The sequence below is a fragment of the Amblyomma maculatum genome, chromosome 1, assembly GCF_055883805.1.
Source record: "Amblyomma maculatum isolate TAMU_Amacu chromosome 1, ASM5588380v1, whole genome shotgun sequence".
NCBI classification, from domain to species: Eukaryota; Metazoa; Arthropoda; class Arachnida; order Ixodida; family Ixodidae; genus Amblyomma; species Amblyomma maculatum.
Window position 1 is genome coordinate 276,869,167 of NC_139344.1, and position 15,648 is coordinate 276,884,814.

Below are 15,648 nucleotides of genomic sequence, written 5' to 3' on the forward strand. Positions count from 1 at the left end.
GCATTGCAGGTGCATGTTGATGTGAGAAAGGATTTTTTTCTCGGTCTCTTTGCGAGAATGGGAGAAGGGAGCAAGAAAGGAACCTTCCATGAATTTGTTCAAGGAACCTCTTAGTTTCAGATAAGGTCTATCCAGATTACGTTAACGCAATGCTAAGAGCAAGATCTCGCGCCAATTATTTAAGCCTCTAGGCTGAAAGCTGCCGTACCATTTCTAGGGAGAGTGTCATGCTCATACAATCGGACCAGACAGATTACAGAGCACTATGACGTCAGTCTTAGCGTCAGGGCGAGGTGTGATCTCAAGTTGTATCATGTGCGTGGGCCGCCGCCTAAGCCAACTGCACGTGCTCTACGCCTGTACCAGGCGCGGCTGAAACGATATCGCGCCACGCCCGCTGCGAATCCTCGCCTTGCCTGTGGGACACAATAGATTCCCACTGCGCGCACAAAGACGTGCGCGAGGGCGACATGCGAGTACCCTCCGGAAAGGAACCCGAGTCCAGGAAGCCGGAGGCGCGCAAGCATAAAAGCATAAAAGAAAGACTGCATGCCGATGTGCTGCGTGACGTGTGCTACTGGCATTGGCTGTCAAGTCGACGCCTACGTAACGTCACGGCGGTCTTCTCTCGTCGCCTGCAGATCAGACCAGTTCTGGTCGTTCCTCTGAAGAGACGGGCCTCGACGACAAGCGACAGCCTGGGCACGGCGACGACGTGGGCTCGAGGACGGCATACGGTAATATGATGACCGTGCTAGAAGCAGTTACTTGCTTTACCGGCGCTATGTGTGGTATTGCGCGCAAAATTAACTGTGGACGAAAATCAATTACCGCAATGTTTTAAATTAATATGGTAGTCCGTAGCAGCTCTTAATGCTATCTGTTAGGCCTAATGCACATTAAGGTAGCAATCAGCAGCCACGTGCTTAAATAGCCAATGTCGTCTTGAAGGGCATCAAGGTGCATACTATTGCAAGCAAAGATTGGGCGTTTAATATCCAAGTTTTAGTTCGCCAACTGTTGCGGGCTTTGTTACGCAATGAAGGCTTGGTACGCAGGAAGAGGAGGCATAGACACTGATGTCCTAACGAACCTGTACTTTATCATTTTGGAAGAGAGACCAGTTCTATGCAATCTATAACAGGGAAAATGAAGTTCGCATTACTTCACTGACACTTTTCGTTCCCAGCGAGTAATGACTCTACAACGGATTCTAGGCCTAGCAGCGCGTCTTTTTGCATAACTCGCCTCAAGATGGCGGCGAACTCCCGCTGTCATGACCGCAATTCGACCACTTCCTGTCTTCTACAGCCCGCTGCTCGCTCTCGTGCTTTGTCGTATCGAAGTTTCCGCATGACGCGTGGCCTGGCACTTCACTGCAATTGAGCTTATTCTGAACGTGAAAATAAACGCAAAAATGCAGTCAGTAGCAATAACTACTTTCTGCTTGGTTGTAAATTAAATATTCCAGGCGGCGCTGAGTCCCGGACGCCAGTGATTGCGGGGGCGTCACATCGCTAAATGCAATCATGAAACGATAAAAAGTGAACTCGCTATTTTTAGACTTCCTGTTCTGCAAGAAAGCCACCGATATCGCAAGAAATGTGGTAGGCATAACGTGTCTGTGACGTCACAATCCTCAGAGAGAAATGGATTTCACATTGACGTCAGAGATCACGTCGTGGTTCTGGGGTCTGGCGGGTTACAACCATGTTGAAGGCATATTACCATGTGTGAGCCGTAGGCTTTCTCTCACTGTTATTTTAGTGTGCCAAGAGCAAATGGGTCACTCTGCCATTTAGCCCTTGTGTGATGCGTGAAGCTTCTTGGCTCGTGCGGAAGAGACGCTCGTGTCTGGTTGGCGGTTTACGTGACGTCAAGTGAGACCACATGTCATGGCCGAATTGGCAGGTGCTGCCAACTTGGGCAGCACATCAGGACAGTCAGACAAACTATTCCTTGGCCATGTAGGCACGTTTTTAAGAATGGCTGAAAGCGGGTATCTGAGTCTGGTGCTTTTTTACATTACGTGGCTAGTTACGAATGTATGCTAATGTGTTATGACGGAATTATGAAAGTGACGGCAACCGCCCTCATCTACTGCTGAAATTTCCCCAAGGAAGACCTGAAACAGGACCATGAATTGGGCGCCGTATGCCATCACCGATGGCCTCCCGGGTGGGTGATAGGGGTGCCTAGTGGGAAACAGGAGTTGAGATACGATAGAGCTGTTCTTGCATGCTATTGCATTGCTCTAAGCACAAACATTACAACATTTTAGCATGCTGTTTTCAGAAAAGTATTCACCATTGTTCTATATCAAATAACTTTGCACTGTCCCTCTTTAGCTTTATATACTGTTTTCTGCGGAGTTCTCTTGTTGTTCTCCCTTCACTTTAGCCTTATCATAACGCACAGCAGCACTACCGGAATTGGTATTGTTACTTTTAAAGAGCATATCCTCTCTCTGTCCCCTTGGGTACGAAATTTTCTAGCCCAAACGCTTTCTATATTTTATTTCTTTTTGGTATGCAAGAATCCATGATGCAGTTCCTATCTCACCAGAGTCATCTCCATGGATCATGGAACGAGCACGAGCCTCCGACAATGCACAAATGTATTGGTGGTAGTTTTAAGAAATTTCAAGCGCAGGAGTTGGCGTGTGGCGTTCGCGCAATGGCCTCGCGTTTATAACGAGCGCATAATTGTCTCTTCTGCATATGGACCGTTTCCTGCGTTTAGCCACAGGTTACCCAGCCTTGCCATTTCCGCAGACATTTACCTTATAATTTCAGCAAAGAGTGATTGGTTGCTGGAAGCTTTTTGACTAGCTGAAATAAAATCGAAATAACTCGCCATCCCTTCCCCGTTTTGAAAGTAGAGCCTTCAAAGCAAGCTGCAAAACGTTTGTTTCGTGGTGAGAGGTCATAAGCTAATCAGACTGAAGTCATTTACTACCATGATGCTTTCGATACCCCTGAAGACTTGGCAGACTTCATAGAAGGTCACAACGTCGTCTGCTTTCTACCCTGATTCTCAGAGACACACGACACGTTACCCTCACTTTCCTTTAGCTTACACTGGGATGCCAGTCTGGGAAAATATATGTTAAAAACAAATCTTACAGTTGAGGAGCCACTGTGTTCTTGAGGATCGCTTACGAACTACGAGCACGCAGCAACTTCTTTGCTGATAGTTGCTTTATCCCCTGTATTCCCATATCGCGTGCATTCACTCAGAATTACTTCTGCGCACTCTACTAGTTCGGGTGTCATCGTGGACCTAACGCCATGGGCCAGTGAAAAAGAATGCAACAGCCTCGGCGAACTTCCAAGCAGTGGTCCATCATGGGTCATGCCGCCAGGTCAAAAAATTCGAGTACACTTTGGGCCACTGTCCAGGGAAGGATCTTTTAAGCAAAGGATTTCGATCAGGTACTGGAGATATTCGGTACAAAATGCTACAGTGACACTCGCGCCGCAAAACAACGAAAATACAAATCAAAGCTCTCTCATGCTCTCCTTCGGGAAGCCAGCTTCCTCGTTCCCTGCGCTGGCCCGTCGAGCCGCAGCTATGACGTCTTAGTTGAAAACGACGTCCATTGGTCCGTCTCGCTGTCTGATGGTGAAGGATGGGTGTTTACAGCTCGCTGCGCGCTTTCCCCTCGCCACAGCCGGACTCAATCCAGCGGCGTGTGCTCCCTCGCCCGATTTTTTTTTGCGCACGCGAAGTGCTACGCCCCACCTCCCGCCAAACGCGGAGGAGGAAAGGGAATTTGTCTGGCGGAGGCTATACGACCGGGCAGGAGAGGGTAAAACCTTTGCGAGGGAACGGGAGGAGAGAAACACGACAGAATAGGGTGATTGCGGTGGTTGTAACTGCGTTATTATTTACTCTTTTCATTCAAAAACATTTTGCGGCCCTGCGTTTTGGGGGCGAAGTCTCAGAGTCATCGGGGAATAAAATATTCTCGACCGGTGAGTTGACAGTGGGCCTTCACCGGGGAAGAAAATATTTTTGACAGGAGGGTTGAAGCGGGCCTTTAAAGGCCCACTGTCCACCCTCCGGTCGAAAATATTTTCTTCCCCGGTGACTGTGAGACTTCGCCCCTAGAACGCAAGGCCGCAAAATGTTTTTGAAAAGAGTAACTAATAACGCAGTTACAGCCACCGCAATCACCCGATTCTGTCATGCTTCTCTCCTTCCATTCCCTCGCACAGGTTTTTCACTCTCCTGCCCGAGGTTGTCTAGCCTCTGCAAGACAAATTCCCCTTCCTCCTCCGCGTTTGGCGGGAGGTGGAGGCGGGAGCGCGAAAAAAAAAAAAAAAAAGACGGCCGAGGGAGCGCGCGCCGCTTTAGATTCAGTCTGGCCGTGGCGAGGGAAAAGCGCGCAGCGAGCGGTAGACACCCATCTTTCTCCCGTCAGTCAGCGAGACGGACCAATGGACGTCGTTCGCGGGAAGTACGTCATAACTGTGGCTCGACGGGCCAGCGCAGGAAAAGGGGAAGCTGGCTTCCCGAAGGAGAGCATGAGAGAGCTTTGATTTGTATTTTCGTTGCTTTGCGGCGCGCGTGTCACTGTAGCATTTTGCACAGACTATCTCCGGTACCTGATCGAAACACTGGGCTCCTTTGCTTAAGAGGTCCTTCCCTGGACAGTAGCCCTTTGAGGTGATGAAAGGCGAAAAAGTCTGAGTGCTGCGATCTGCTACGAGATTTTACCGGGTGCGCGGCACAAATTAGTGTTTGATTAGTTATATTACGCAACTGTCACTGATTAGTAATTAATAATTATTCAGTCATTCATTAGTAATTATTCATTGAGAAATTGAGTTATTAGTAATTAATCAGTGGTCATTTATTGCCTTATGGCTGTTTATGGCATTATTATATATTAATAAATTATAATTACGCAATTGTCACCAATTAGTGATAAATAATTAATTTGTCATTTATCAGTAGTAATATACTCGTTCATAATTAATTAATCATTAATTAGTAACTGATTATTGCTTGCCGTATAGCCATCGAAGGCGGCATTATTTATGAACTAATAGATTACGCAGCTGTCACAAATTAGCAATTATCATTTAACTTGTCAGCAATCAATAAGTAATTAGCTAGTCACTAATTAAACAATTATTCACTATTACGAACTAGCAATAATTAGCTGTTAGTACTAATCATTAGTGAATTATTTATCATTAGTAATTAAGCATTGATTGGCATATGACCTTATAAGGCACACATTCTCACGCACTGTAGTCTGGGGTGCGTGGCATTAATTAGTAATAAGTTGCTCAATACGCAACTGTCACTGTTTAGTAATTTTTAAATCAATAATAATCAGCATTAATAATTAGTAATCAGTGTTAATTATTTAAAAGCTAATAATGATTTATTGCGCAACTACCGCTAAAGAGTAATTATTAATTACTAGTGAATTTGATTCGCATATGGCCATGGTGGTGCTCTGGTGGTGGTGGTGCTCTGTGATTGGTCGAGACCTCCATGACGCCATCTCGTCTCGACCAAACAGATCCGCCGCAAAAGCGTGACACTATTGCTGACGACAAGGATGATGCTATAAATGCTTTCGCCTTAATAACCCGTTGCATCCAAAGCAATTTCTGTGACCTTGCTCGATGAACTCATCTGACGGAAATCATCATATTGGGTCACCATTTATGAAGGACGTGACCTGCAACCGATACTATACACTGTCCTCAATGCAGTGCTTGACTGCAATATTCATCAACACCGATCTTTGGTCTAAGCAAGATGCAGTGTTGAGACTGCAGCCGGCCTGGTCGACTCGCTGTTACTACAACCAACCAGAACCAATGGTACTAGAACGGTGTTCTGACTCGGGGTAAAAAGTACGCTAGCGCTCATAGGAATGCATGGAAAAACAATATTTCAAAACAGTTTTCTGCTTTCACAGTCTTCCTATGCTGCCGCATCTTAAAGTAACCATGGACATTCCAGGTTACGCAATGTCACTTTAAAAGCACCGTATATTTAAATACCTCTAAACGTGCACATGCAAGTCACCTTCCATAGGGGTATACCACGCCGGATCGTGGCCCATACCGACACAGGTAATCAAAACTTTCCGAAATGCATATCTGTTTTCACGGAGTACTCATAGAATATCATTTTGTCAACAGTTGGCAAGCACTTTAAAACAATGAGGAAATACATGACTATATATATATATATATATATATATGTTGTAAGCACTGTGAGTGACCTTCATCTTCATCTCAGCGTAATCATCATCGGTCATCGGGTCGTGCGAAGAAGACGAAGTGTTGCTAAGCTGTGGCTAGTCGGTAGCTGCTGCTTCGGCCTACCTGAAGTAAAAAGGTGAATTTGCTGGTGCGTTCTTCTGCCTCACAAGTGGTGGAGGTGCTGGGTATAATCAGGACGTCGCCATCGGTGACGGCGTCAGAAGTCACAGATAGAATATCTTCGTTGCCCGGATAGAGGACGTGATCGGCAAGCATAACTACACGGGAAGAAAGTGGTTCTCTATCGGCAAGAATGTTGCATTCAGTGACTTCAATAGTGGGAGGGGAACACGTAATGACTGCTGAGGCGTTTTGGAGGAAATCCCAGCCGAAGATGAGTTGATGGACACAGGAGGATAGGACAGCAAACTCAATGAAGTGCAAGATGCCATCAATGGTGACTCGGGCTGTGCACGCTCCACAAGGGTTAATATTCTGTCCATTTGCAGCACGTAAAGGAGGACCGGTATAAGGTGTGCGCACTTTTCGCAGTTTTAAACACAAGTCAAGTTTCATAATAGAAATAGCGGCGCCGGTATCAATTAAAGCTTCCAGTTCATGTCCCTCAAGGAATACAGTCAACATGTTTGATGGGAGCAGAGGAGGAATTGGAGCGACGACAGGCGGTGCAGTTTTACCTCCGGAAACTGCACAGGTTAGTTTTCCGTTTGGCGGGCAGAAGCTGAAGATGGAGGGCGAAGGGGCGACGAAGTCCGGCGAAAGGGTGACGGGGAGCGACGACGCGATGGCCGTGCTGTCCTAGACCGGTCAGGAGAAGTCGACGGGGAGGAAGAGGGACGGAGGTCATTATCGGTGTAGTACTGGCGAGGAGGAAGCTGGTAGGCGTCGTCACGTCGAACGTACCCATAGCTCGCACGCTCATCTCGCAGTCGTCGGCGACAAACGCGTGTTACATGGCCGCGGATTCCGCAGTAGAAACATACTGGACGAGGTGGGAGAGGCCGCCAATTACCATACACCGGTGATCGCGGGGACAGGGCGGCGAGGCTGGGTGGGACAGGCGCGTGATGGACAGGAGGACAAGGAGGAGGAGCCGCAGTGACTTCAGCATACGTCGGAGCGTAGGGAGGGGCTGGTGTAATCACTTCGCCACACGATCAGCACCGACCTGACAACAGACCAGACAGACGCATTGCTCGCTGTATTGAACAAGCACGCAGACTCGTTCGACGTCAATTCCGGCACACTGGGTCAAACCGCTGCAGCAACGCATCGCATACTCACCGACGGATCAAGCATAGTTAGACGCCGGCCTTATCGTGTTTCTCCAACCGAGCGCAAAGTTATTCAGGAAAATGTTGCTGACATGCTTGCACGCAACATCATACGCCCATCGTCTAGTTCCTGGTCATCGCCTGTTGTGCTAGTGCAAAAAAAAGACGGTTCGGTTCGTTTTTGTGTAGATTACCGTGCTCTAAACAGAATAACTCGTAAGGATGTGTATCCCCTCCCTCGAATTGACGACGCCCTCGATTGTTTGCAAGGTGCCCAATTTTTCTCCAGCCTTGACTTAAGATCAGGCTACTGGCAGATCCCCATGAATGAAGATGATAAAGAGAAGACCGCCTTTGCAACACCGGACGGTTTATACGAATTCAATGTAATGCCTTTTGGACTCTGCAACGCTCCTGCTACATTCGAGCGTATGATTGACACAGTTCTCCGCGGCCTCAAATGGAAAACATGTCTCTGTTACTTAGATGACATCGTCATTTTTTCTTCGTCATTTCCTGATCACCTTACTCGTCTCGATGAAGTTTTGACAGCACTTTCCAGCGCTGGCCTACAGCTAAACACGAAGAAATGCCGTTTTGCATCAAAATCCATTAAAGTTCTTGGCCATCTCGTAAGCAGCGAAGGAATTAAGCCTGACCCTGAAAAAATCGCTGCTGCGCTGCACTTTCCCCGTCCAACTCGGGTCAAAGATCTCCGCAGTTTCCTCGGCTTGGCATCATACTTCCGCAGATTCATCCGCAATTTCGCCTCTATTGCCTCACCTTTACATGCGCTTCTTCACAACGACACGCCTTTCATCTGGTCTCCTGCTTGCGAAGAAGCATTTGAAACTCTGAAGCGTGCTCTGACTTCGGGTCCCGTCCTCTGCCATTTTGATGATAAAGCACCGACAATTTTGCACACCGACGCCAGTAGCCATGGCATTGGCGCTGTCCTTCTGCAACGCCAAAACACCTCTACAGAAAATGTTGTTGCCTATGCGAGCCGAACTCTGACTTCTGCGGAACAAAACTACACTATTACCGAACAAGAATGTCTCGCCGTCGTCTGGGCTGTTCAGAAGTTTCGTCCTTACCTGTACGGCCGTCACTTCACAGTCGTCACTGACCACCACGCCCTATGCTGGTTATCCACTTTGAAAAATCTGTCCGGTCGTCTCGGGCGGTGGATCCTCCGCCTTCAAGAGTACGACTTTACTGTCACTTACAAATCGGGCAAGAAGCACAAGGACGCCGACGCTCTCTCTCGTTGCCCTATTGCTTTGCCGTCGCAACCCATGTCCTCGCATTCCTCTCCTGTCCCAACGGAGTCAAGCCATTTAAACCCTACAGTTATGCAGTCTTTGAGCGCCGCCTCTATTGCTCCCATGCCAGATATACACTGCAATCTTGCTCACCACCAGAGTGCTGACCCTTACTGTCAAAAGCTGATTGATAGTCTCAGCGGTGTTATTAGACCTCCAAATGCCCGTCTCCGTCGTCGGCTCAAAAATTTCAAGTTACAGGATGGCACATTATTTTGGCACAACTACAGCCCACTGGGCCACACATGGGTTCCCGTAATTCCTTCTTCCCTGCGTCCTCAAGTTCTACAAGCCTTTCACGACGACCCCACCGCAGGTCACCTTGGGTACCACAAAACCTACGACCGCATCAAACGTCGTTTCTTCTGGCCTGGCCTTTCAACCTCAGTATTAAAATACGTAGCGTCTTGCATCCCTTGTCAACGACGCAAGCGGTCTACGTCGCCTCCTGCCGGTCTCTTGCAACCTCTCCCATGTCCTTCCACACCTTTCGAAGTCGTCGGAATCGACTTGTATGGACCCCTGCCCTTGACTCCAGCTGGCAACCGCTGGGTCGTTACTGCCGTTGACCACCTCACCCGATACGCTGAAACCGCAGCACTTCCTTCCGGCTCCGCTTCCGAAATCGCCAACTTCTTCCTCCACACCATACTTCTTCGCCACGGCGCCCCTCGCCTCCTCCTTAGCGATCGTGGCAAGTCGTTCCTCTCCACCGTCCTCGCCGCAGTGCTTCATGCTTCAGGCACGGTGCATAAAACTACATCTCCTTACCTCCCTCAGACCAATGGCCTCACGGAACGCTTTCATCGCACCCTCTCTGATATGCTATCCACCTACATTCACCCTCAGCACAACAACTGGGACTCTTTACTCCCCTTTGTAACCTTCGCCTACAACACTGCCGTTCAACGAACCACCACCTACTCTCCGTTTTTTCTTGTTTATGCCCGCCATCCTACCTTCTCCCTCGAAGCATCTTTCTTCACAGCTTCTACTCCTTCTGCCGCGCCTTCCCACGAACAGTTCGTGTCTCGTATCGCCCACTGCCGTGATCGTGCCCGCCTTCAAACTGAAGCCACTCAAGCTTCCAGGAAAAGCACGTATGATGCGACTCATCGCTCAGTGTCTTTCCGCCCTGGAGACGAAGTGCTACTCTGGACACCTACTCGCATCCCCGGCCTGTGTGAAAAGTTTCTGAGCCGTTTTATTGGCCCGTACACGGTTCTGGAACAAACTTCCCCTGTAAACTATCTCATCACACCTGCATCGCCTGTTCGCGATCGTCGGTGTCGCGGCACCGAGATTGTGCACGTGTCGCGCTTGAAACCCTTTAACCGCCGACCTTAAGATTTAATTTGCGACCAGGATGGTCGCTTTCGTTCGAGGGGGAATGTTGTAAGCACTGTGAGTGACCTTCATCTTCATCTCAGCGTAATCATCATCGGTCATCGGGTCGTGCGAAGAAGACGAAGTGTTGCTAAGCTGTGGCTAGTCGGTAGCTGCTGCTTCGGCCTACCTGAAGTAAAAAGGTGAATTTGCTGGTGCGTTCTTCTGCCTCACAATATATATATATATCTATTGCCAAACCATAACAAAACCACACTTATTCTAGATCATGCAATAATATTTAGAGCGTGGTATTTATCAAGAAATGAGTGTTGTCTTAGGTGGGCTGAAAGAAAATCGAAGATGGTGATGTGCTTTAAATTCGAATCAAAGTGGTCAATTTTTTATATTCATGAATTTTGGCCAATTTCGAAGTAATATGGAGAACCAACAGACAACTTCAGAGCTACAAATTTGCCGTAATAAAAAACAAGGCTTGTGTAATACAGAAAAAAAGTTTTCATGGCAACAAGTTATAATTCACTGCTGTCAGAACTTAGGGCTAAATATTGCCAATTTTCAATACAAACTCTCTGCATTATATTTATTTTCATAACATTAAACAATATAATTCCGCACCTCTTTAGTCACTAACGATTATGAGGTACTGTGGGTTCTTCAGGGATATTTTATAAATATGAAAGATGTTTTTTTTTTAATTGGAATCAAAGTTTTCCCCTCAAAGGTTACTACACCCAAAAGAAACATTGGTCGCAAACTTTCCGGAAAGGAAACCGTAGGAATCAAAAGACAATAGCGTGTCAAATTCATGTCGTCACAAAGCCCGCTGACACGGAGGCTGCAACGTCATATGGACTCAGAGAAGGAAAAAGACGGTTAGAAAAGTTTCGCTTACATTTTTTTTAGCAGCGCTGCGGCTCCGTTGTCCGCTAGGTGTCATTGATTCTAAACACACTATTGGCATATATCTAAAAGGCCGGCTTGGATTTCTTGTATTGACGCTATGGGCACCTCGACATGCACATCGACGAAAAGGTGCTCGGTTACGCCGCCTGTGAAGTACCACATGCAAAGATCCGAAGTACTTGGCTATCCATCCATGACTTCCAGGCAGAGGGTAGGCAGCCGCTTTGCAGAAATTGATAACACGATCTTGTGACATCATATTTCACGCGATTCTTTGGCATAGTGTTTGTCTCGAAGACGTCACGAAAGACGAAATGTAATAGATCAGAGTTCAGGGTCATTTGTCAAAGTCAAAGGTCAATCTGGTCATCATCATCATCAGATGGATTATAAGCACTGCAGGGCGAAGACCTCTCCCACATTCCTCGAATTAGCCCACCCTGTGCTAGCTGCATGAACTTTACCATTGAGAACTTTTTGATCTCATTCGTTCACCTAACTTTCTGCCAACCCCTTCTATGCTTTCCTTCCCTTGGAATCTAATTTGTTACCTTAAGAGACTATAGATTGCCCTCTCGTCGCACTACATGACCTGCCCATGCCTATTTCTTCTTGATTTACACTAGAATGTCATTAACTCGAGTTATTTATTTGACCCACACTGTACACTTCCTATCTCTTAACGTTACACATACTATTCACCCTTCCATAGCTCTCTCCGTTGTCATCAGCTTAAGTAAAATCCTTTTCCTTTAGTCTCCACGTTTCAGCACCGTAAGTCAGTACAGGTATCAGATGCAACTGATACATACTTTCCCCTTAAGCAATACCGCTAAGCTGCTACTCATAATCTGCAAGTACTTGCCAAATGCAGTCTATTCCAATATTATTTCCTGGTTGTTTCCTTCTCATGGTCCGGATCGGCCGTTACTACCTGTCCTAAGTATACGTATTCGCTTACGACTTCCAGTGCTTCGCTAGCTATCGTAAATGGCTGTTCCTAATGAGTACAGGCAATGAGTACAGCACTAATGAGTACAGGTGACGATGGAAGTACAATGATGGCGCTGGATGAGTCTAGCAGAACCTCTTCGCCCTGATTTACCCCCCTGAAAACAATCAAGCCTGTGTGGGATCAGCTGATGGCTCCAGGGCTTTCGATAGTTCATTTCGCTCTTCTGTGGCCGTAGTTGAGTGCGATTGGTTGCGATTAAACTTGTTTGAGGTTCCATCATCTGCGAATAACCTTCCAACCTGTGTTGCGACTGTGAGTTATCCTCCCAGCAAGGTCGCCTAGTTTCGATGGCGAAAATTAGCAAGTCAGCGGCGCATACCTGCGGTTAGGCACTGCGTAGAAACGCCAACCGTTAAGCAAAGTTGTGCTGGCGTCTAGATACGACACAAAGAAGTATCGTAATCCTGCCGTGTAGGAGATAACCTTCCTCCAAAGTTCTTTTTTTTTTTTTTCTTCAGCGTCCGTAGGAAGTGGTTCCATTTTTGCACATCAACACGGACGATTGCTTGCGCGACGCGCCGATCGCAGGCACTCATGGTTGCGTCTGTAATATTATTACTTCGCTGCAAAGCGATAAGCTTCCAGGCGAAAATAAATATAACACGCAAACCTACCGCTCCACCGAAGAGCGGTTTCTCCAAAGCCACTGAGTTGTTCAGCTGGTTTCCCACACATTAGCTGAGTTTCCTTTTCGTAGGTGCACAGTATAGCGTCTCGGTAGGCGCAGCCGTTGCCGCCGTGCAAAAACTACCGTGAACAACAACGCCGTCATATTTTCTACCACACTGATGGGGCTACTGGAAACAATTCCAACGAAAAACCGCATCTCTTGAAGATCATTTGTACATAAACGTCGTTTTGACGTCATATTTGTTTTTATTTTTTTTGTGACGTCGTGTGACGTCGTTTAACGCAACCCCGTTATGCACAGATTCAAAATTTGCCCGAATAATCGCAGAGAGGGGGATGACTTGGAATCGTTTTCTCATTGAGTAAAATCGTTTTTCCATCCCCGGTTGCGCACCCGTCTGTAGCATGCAGGGTGAAAGCTGGGTAATGTAATTAAAGTTATTATTAAGGCGGAGTCCCACTAGCCTATGTCGGCACCGGGAGTGCCCGATAAATGTGTCGCGGAAGAGTATTGTGGTGAAGTATATACGGACAGTGATTAGGGAATACAAAGTCATGGTCATTATTCGCAAGTGAACATCAGCTGTGTCATTGATTAACAACATTAATAAATATATAGTAACTAATTATAGTAACCAAAAAAATTAACAAAAATCATACTGGATTTGGACCACTAAAGTGCGATTAGGCGAAAGCCATTAAAGCGTGGTGGATCGTACCCCTATACTACGGCACCTCTATCTCCCTCTCTTCTTTCACTCCCACCTTCCTCCCTTTCTTTAAGGCGTGGTACATGTATCCATTATTAGTCCTAGAAAACGCGAGCCCTCAGTCACCAGCGGCTGCGGAGCTACTGACCACGGCGGCGGTCAGACCTGTGACGTAGCGAGGGGTGGTAAGAATCTCTGGCTCCGCTGGACAGGCCGCCATTGGAAACTGACCCTGGCAACGTTTAACGCTAGAACCCTAGCTAGTGAAGCTAGTTTAGCAGTGCTGTTAGAGGAGCTAGAGGGTATGAAATGGGATGTTATAGGGTTTAGTGAGGTTAGGAGGCCGAATGAGACATATACTATACTGAAGGACGGCGATGTACTGTGTTATCGAGGTTTACCCGAGAAGCGAGAACTATGAGTAGGTTTCATTATCAATAAGTATATAACTGGTCATATAGATGAATTCTATAGCATTATAGAGAGGGTGGCAGGCCTCGTAATTAATCCTAATAAGCGGTACAAACTGAAGGTTGTACAGACCTACGCACCTATATGTAGTCATGATGACCAGGCAGTTGAAAGCTTCTAGAAGATGTAGAATGGGCAATGCGGAAAGGAAAGACGCAGTATACTGTACTAATGGGCGAATTCAATGCCAGGTTAGGGAGAAAAGCAGGCAGGAGACCTGGAAGTGGGTGACTATGGAATTGGTTCTAAGAATAGCGGGGGGGAGTTACTAGTTCGTTTGAAAAGCGCAATAAACTAAGAATCATGAACACCTTCTTTAGCAAACAAGAGAACCGGAAGTGTACATGGAAAAGTTCCAACGGGGAGACTAAAAATGAAATTGGCTTCATAATGTGTTCTATCGTCGTTTCTATGCAGGACGTAGACGTAATCGGGAAAGTGCGATGCAGTGACCACGGATGGTAAGGTTTCGAATTTGTCTAAATCTCAAGAGGGAACGAAACAGATTAGTAACAAAGAAATCGATAAACCAATTAGCGGTGAGAGGGGGCAGAAGATTGCAGGATCTCGCTACCAAATAGATGTTACGCTCTAACCGTGGATGACGACATTAGCCTAGACGAAATGAACAATAATTTCAGAGGCGTCATTACTGAGTGCGCTGTAGAAGTAGGCGGTAGGGTAGTTAGAGATAATACCGGCAAGCTGTCTAAGGAGATGAAATATTTCATTAAGAAACGCCAAAGTATGAAACCTGCGAAAGCTAATCAATATGCGCAAAGTGGCCGATATAAGGTAGTGTAAGGTGGAGAAAATTGAGCATGCCGTAAAGAACAGGGGAAGCCTTAAAGCGATGAAGAAGAAATTGGGCATAGGTAAAAATCAGATGTATGCGCTAAGGGCCAAGGCGAGCAATGTCATTACTAACATGGCCAAGATGATTAATGTAGCCGAGGAGTTCTGTACGGACCTTTACAGTGGCCAAAGTAGTCAGGACAAAAACAAAATTGGCTGTAGTGTAGAGCAGTCAAACATTCTTCCAGCAACGAAGGACGAGATTAAAAAAGCATTAGAAGCTATGAAAATTTAAGGGAGAAAGCATCTGGGGAGGATCAGGTTAATAATAGATTTGTTGAAGGATGGAGGGGATATCGCGCTTGAAAAACTGGCCATCCTGTATACGCAATGCCTGATGACATCGAAAGAACCGGAATCCTGAAAAAACGCTAATATAATCTTAATTCATAAAAAGGGGGACGCTAAAGACTTGAAAAATTACAGACCAATCAGTTTACTATCTGTTACCTAAAAGGTGTTTACCAACTTAGTCGCTAATAAAATCAGGACAACTTTAGACTGCAACCAAGCAAAGGATCAAGCAGGTTTTCAGAAAGGGTACTCTACTATCGATCATATCCATTCCGGCACGAGCCCTGGCCTTGCTATAAACAGCTATACATGGGGCGCGCGATGTAGCGTGTGCAGCATGCCACGCTCAGATTTTTGCATTTCCCCTCTGCATTTTCTGCAGCAGTCTAGAAAGTTTCAGAGATACGATTTTGTCATGTCTTTGTCCTTAGATTCTTAGAAACGCTGATGCACATGGTAAGGTGGGAAAAACTATGGCGCCCACAAGAGGCAGGTTTGGGTGTCTCACCTTGTCGACGTGGCGCATATCTCCGGAATGGAGCAAAAGTAAGCCAAAAGCGGAACATA